At 45.0% G+C, this 6,000-nt stretch overlaps 1 long non-coding RNA gene across 4 annotated transcripts in view; it reads right to left on the bottom strand.

Moving 5' to 3' along the window:
• The window catches only part of LOC126084334 (uncharacterized), a 49,046-nt gene extending 43,306 nt beyond the window's left edge, over positions 1-5,740 (bottom strand). For all 4 annotated transcript variants that reach the window (XR_007519020.1, XR_007519019.1, XR_007519018.1 and 1 more), the window contains exon 1: positions 5,442-5,740. This is a non-coding gene — a long non-coding RNA (uncharacterized LOC126084334). The remainder of the gene's footprint in view (positions 1-5,441) is intronic.
• Between the last annotated feature and the right edge of the window lie 260 nt (positions 5,741-6,000).

Consider the following 6,000-nt stretch of genomic DNA (forward strand, 5'->3'; position numbering starts at 1 on the left):
TGGCTTAACCAATCTCTTTTAGCTCTTGAGTTTTTCTTAGTTGTCAAAAAAAAAAAATTTAACAGAAAGTCCAAAGAGAGGGCATTTGCAGGGCTGCATAATTCATTTCCTCAGTAACATCCCAAGTATCCAGGCGCTTTCCCTCTTTCTTTTCTGCCAGCCTTAGCGCACTGGTTTTGTTCTCGGGATGGTGTCCACAGTTCTAGGTATCGCATCCAGGATGTAGAGCAGCCTGTTTCGTTCACACAGTGTGTCTATTATTAAAAACAAGAAATCCGTCTTCCCCAGGAGCCCCCAGAACTCTTTCCTTCCATGCTTGTGAGAAGAAAAATTACCATTACTAGTTTAGTCTGGCAATTCCCAGCCCTGGTTGCAAATTAGAATCACCCAGGACACTTAGGAAAACTAAGGTCTCACCCCCAAAGATGCTGCTTTAATTGGGCTGGAATGCTTCTAATGGGAGCCAGGATGGAGACCTGGCGTCATCTAATCAAGATTGCATTTCCTGGGATCTGAGGGGAGGCTTCCCTGATACCTGAATATTGTCCACCTGATACCTTTAAAATTCAGGATTCTGACACAGGAAGGACGTAGGGTGGGGATGGCTAATTGGCAGCTGAACAAGCATGTTATCTGTCATAAATCAACCTCTGAGTGCAGTTTTTCCGCTGGAAAATGAGTACTATGTGTCTTGCAATCTTACCTACCCTTCAGATTGCCAAATCTTATGTACAGTCCATTCTGTCTTTCCTTACTTTCTCCTATCACCCCGCCCCCGAGAGAGTGACTCAGGGTTGGGTGGTGGCAGGGGGCAAAGCTTCACATGACTTCTTACAGCTCTTCTAAAACTCTCTCCACTCCCCGCCTCCCTAAACCACTTGCCATCAAGCAGATTTCAGCTCATGGTGACCCCATGTGTATCAAAGTAAGACTGTGTTCCATGGGGTTTCCAGTGGCTGATTTTTCAGAAGTAAGTCTCCAGGACATTCTTCAGAAGTGTCCCTGGGTGGATTTGAACCTCCAGCCTTTTGGTTAGCAGCCAAGCACGTTAACCATTTGCACCACCCAGGGACTCCTGCCATATCCCTATCTGGGCAGCTTAAGGAGAGGTGGCTGTACTGCTTCCCTTCGTATACCTATACCCAGATATATAGGTCATTGAAATGGCCAGAAATCTTAGGAGCAGTACTAGGGACTGCCTGAAGGTGGCGCTTGAGAGCGACACAGACAAAACATCTGATCTGGCAATGTGAAAAGTCAAGTCCAGTCTTTCTCTTCTCCCAGATAAAGTTAATTGCCTTAAGTTAACTCACAGCATAAGACTTCATGGCACAAAAAGCAGAACAAAATTATCAAAGGTATAATTTGGAGGCTCTGTCAAGAGCTGTGATGATCACACTCTAATAGGTATAAATGCCCAGAAGCACTAAGGCTTCTGTGCTGAGAGTGTCTGAAGGAGGAACGATGCCTGCATCAGCGTTCAGGCTCCGGAGAGGAAAAAGCTTTTTGGTCTGCAATTACGAGTCTGCTAATCTTTGCTTTAGAACACATCAACTTGATGCTTGCTATTTTTTTTAGCACACTTTTTCTTCACTTTTTCGCATGTATATTCATGTGAGTAAAAGATGCTTTTCACTCTTCGCTGGGTTTTGAAGCCTCTGCCTGTTGGGAGGGCTCAGATCCTCACCTTGGAGTGGCTTTCCCTAAGGCTGGGTTTGTGAAGCTCCAAAGTGCAAAACGGGCTTATCTAGACAATACCGTAAGGCCACCATATTTGCATTTCTCAGCCCTATTTCCCCAAACCTGCATCCTCACATGTATCTCACTTAACCCCAGAGACCTGTCCCACTCATGCTCTTCCCTTCGAAGTCTCGTTCCAAAAAAAAAAGGTGTCCTTGCTTCCCTGGAGCGTAAGTGGCTTCTAGAATCGGAACTAACACTCTTCTATTGCCTCTGCAGTAACAGATCTCCTACCTCCCTTCTTGGTTCCACACCATGACCACCCAGTGGTCTACTACGTTCCCACCTTGGGCGAAGACTGGCATGGAATGGATCTCCAGAGCGCATCACCCTGCTTCTAGAAAGCCCCAGATACTGGACTAAGGTTGCTCTGGTTCTTGGCTTGTTCCCCTGAAGATCAGGTCAAATCCTACTAAAGAGAGATCTTCTGAGGAAGAAATTAGAGTTTTCCTTACCTACATACAAAATTCCATCCCAGGTTTGAGGAAAAAAACTTGTTCTCTGGTCCCTTATACTTTCAGACACCCTCTACTGGGCTGAACTGTGAATGCAGAAAGGTGGCCAAGATAAAGATGAACAGAAATGGATCACCAGTAAGCACTGATCTGGCTTCACACCTTCCATCACTTCTAAAGGCTAAGTCTTCCAATAAGAAGGAAGAAGATCTTCTTTTTATCTTCTCTCCACCTCCATGCCCTCACCTTGCCTGACTTTCTACCACCCACCCCTTTGGTTTCTTTCCCTCGGGGTCAGTCATCCCCCCAGGGCTGTTCTCAGAGGGAACTTGAAAAGGGTGAACTGGAAAGGCATACTTGTGGAATGCGGAAGAGCCACAAAGGGGGCCTGAGAAACCAAAATGGCCCAGGTTGAGGAGTATATTCTCCCCCTAGGGCACAGCTCTTTCCCTTAATCCACACGCACATGCTGAGTTAAATAGGGGTAAATACAGTCTCTACTATCTCTCTTTCTAACCAATACTTGTTGCCCAGGCTAACCACGCGTCATTGAAGGGGTTCAATGGAATACAATGATCCACAGCTTTAATGTCTTTTAGTACGCTGGTGGCATAGTGGTTAAGTACTATGGCTGCTAACCAAGAGGTCAGCAGTTCGAATCCACCAGGCGCTCCTTGGAAACTCTATGGTGCAGTTCTACTCTGTCCTATAGGGTTGCTATGAGTTGGAATCGACTCGACGGCAGTGGGTTTTGTTTTGTTTTGTTTTGTTTTTGAAAAGGCATAGCTCACACTCTCCTATTCATAAGGAATTTTACAGCAAGAGAGAGGCCAGCACACCTTATACCTGCTGCTGGAGCAGATGACGTGATATTTTTCATTATCTCTACATTTGAAATCCTCTCGTTTCTCCCAGAAATCTCCCAGTTAATCCCAGGAAGTGAGTAAGGCACACAAGACCCATAACTAAAAGGACCCAAGCAGCTCCTGGCTGGAAGCCCATGAATCAGAAGCTGGAAATCATTGGCTGAAGTTCTTCAGATCTTCACTAGAGGTAGACTTAATATCTTTTTTCCCCAAATGCACTTGAATTTGAACAAAAACAAAAAAACGTTTCCTGTGAGTCAATTCCAACTCAGCAACCTATAGGACAGAGTAGAACTGCCCCCAGAGGGTTTCCAAGGCTGTAGTCTTCACATAGTGTTTATTAGGCCCGCACAACAAATAACTGTAATGGCCAAAACGTTTTGGGTGCCTCCTGTTCAGAGGCTTACATATGATCTCAGGTAGTCTTCACACCACCACCGGAGACTGGTACTATGATCATTCCCATCTTACAGGTGAAGACACTGAGGCACAGGGAACATAATTAACCTCCCAAGTAAATAAGTGACATGATAAGAAGTTAGGCATAAAGCACCAGGGAAACACTGATGAGAGAACAATCTGATAATAATAATAATAGTAATAAGTAACGTTTATTTAGCTCGATGTGTCAAGCTCTGTGCCAAATGTACACGCTTTCTCTTTAATCCTCGTATCAGCTGATGTGGAAATTATACCACCAATATAATGCCAAGGAGAGTGAGCACATTAAAAAGGCCCTATCGTCTGACCACCTCCTCTGTGTCTCTTGCTCTGACCACTAATATTTCAAATGTATTGAACAGGTTCAACTTTCCCTCTGCTTCCTCTCCTCTACGGGTCCCAACAACACTCATTGTCATCCAGACAATTGTTCTCCCTTCCTACTCCCCCAAAACTTCCAGCTACGACACTGAAAATTATTATTCCCCCATTTACAGATTTGGAAACTGAAGCTCAGATCAGCTAAAAAAACATTTGCAAGTCCACTCAGCTTAGAAGAGAAGATGTCTAGAATGGAGGAAGGGGTATAAACCCCATGTATGGCTCCAGAGCACACATGGAAGGCTAGGGCATGCCAGGATGAGGAAACAGCCTGGACCAAAGGACAAAAGTGTGAGGAGTATGTTTGATTATGAACTCCAGATCAATGTGTATAATGGGAGTGGTGGGCACGAGGTGGGGGATGGAAGGACCTGACTTGTAGTCACGTGGTGTTACAGATTGCATTATGTTCTTCAAAAAGTTATGCTTTGGAATCCTAACCCCTCTACCTGTGGATATAATCCTATTTGGAAATAGGGTTTTCTTTGTTATGTGAATGAGGCCATCTCAGTGTAAGGTGTGCGCTAAACCTAATCGCTTCTGAGTTATGAGGAGCAGTATAGACGGAGAGAGGCAAGGAGAAGCTGGAGGAACAGATGCCACGGGACAATCACTAAGGAACCAAGGAACACGGGGGCTGTGGAAGCTGAGCCAAGGATATTCCCCTAGAGCTGACAGAGTCTTTCCCTAGAGCCAATGCCCGGGATTTAGACCTCTAGCCTCCTAAACCGTGAGAAAATTAATTTCCATTCTTTAAAGTCACGCACTTGTGGTATTTCCGTTGTAGCAGCATAAAGAAACTGAGACAGGTGGTGAAGGAGCTTGGATGCCACGCTAAAATATGGCACTTCAGCCTGGGAGTCAACAATTTTAAGCAAAGTTTGATCTGATCGCATCTTATTACTAAGACCCTGGACCAGAATATCTCAAAATTATTTACTACTTTTCATTGATTTAATTAACAAAACCAAAAATAAAAGGATGACAGCAACTATCACCTGCATTGTATGGATAAGGAAACTGAGGCAGAGACATTAAATAACTCCTTGAGGTTCACAGATAGTTAATGACAAAGCAGAAACTTGTGCCCTAATCCTCTAACTCCTGGTCCTCAGCTCTGTCCTAAACAGTGACCAACTTTTGGCTGTAAGAGAACTGCCACCCAGGCCATACTTACCCCGTGCTATAAAATACAAAGATCTCCGAGCCCTACCTACCCCGACCCTCCCCCCGCTCCACACACACACAAAATAAAACCAAACCCACTGCCGTCGAGTTGATTCCAACTCATAGTGACCCTACAGGACAGAGTAGAACTGCCCCATAGGGTTTCCAAGGCTGGAAATCTTTATGGAAACAGACTACCACATTTTCTTCCATGGAACAGCTGGTGGATTTGAACCGCTAACCTTTTGTTTAGCAGCCGAGTGCTTTAACCACTGTGCCACCGGGTCTCCTTTAACCTACCTCCACCCTTGCCAAATTCAGGGCCCACTTGCCTCTGTGCCCTCTCTTCCAGAATTCAGCAGAGAAATTTCTGCCACACTCAGTCTTTTACCTGTTCGTAGGTGCAAATACGGATTCACACAGCAGGAAAGAGAATGCAGAGCCCAGCCACCGTTTTCACCCTGTGGGCTTCTGAATTGCCTTCTGCACTTCTCCCTGGGTAGCTCAGAGTGAAAAATAATGAATCTTCAGCAAACTGAGGGCATAACTGAGTTTCAACACGTTTAAAGCATTGCATCGAAGAAGACACTCTTCAATTTGGTATTTGAGCTCAGCGATACCCTGTCACCCTGTAACTCTGAGTAAATCATTTGAAGAGTTCTAAGAACCTTCTCACAGGAAAGAGTAACCCACAGGCCTCTAGTTGTGTTCTCTGGGCCCCTTTGACCTCAGGTTTTGATGTGTGAGTGGAGCCAAAAAAATAAAAAGATTGTAAGGGGAGGTGAGAAAATGACAATCAAGGGACAAAGGAACCAGCCATGCAAAACCTTAGTAGCCAAATACATTACTTCTGGAGACAGCGGCACCTTCCTTTGTACAGGGCTATGTCCCCAGCCCCCAGCACAGGAGTCAATACATATGTTTTGATGGTGTTGATTATAGCTCAAATA

This window comes from Elephas maximus, chromosome 10, assembly GCF_024166365.1.
Source record: "Elephas maximus indicus isolate mEleMax1 chromosome 10, mEleMax1 primary haplotype, whole genome shotgun sequence".
Lineage (NCBI taxonomy): Eukaryota > Metazoa > Chordata > Mammalia > Proboscidea > Elephantidae > Elephas > Elephas maximus.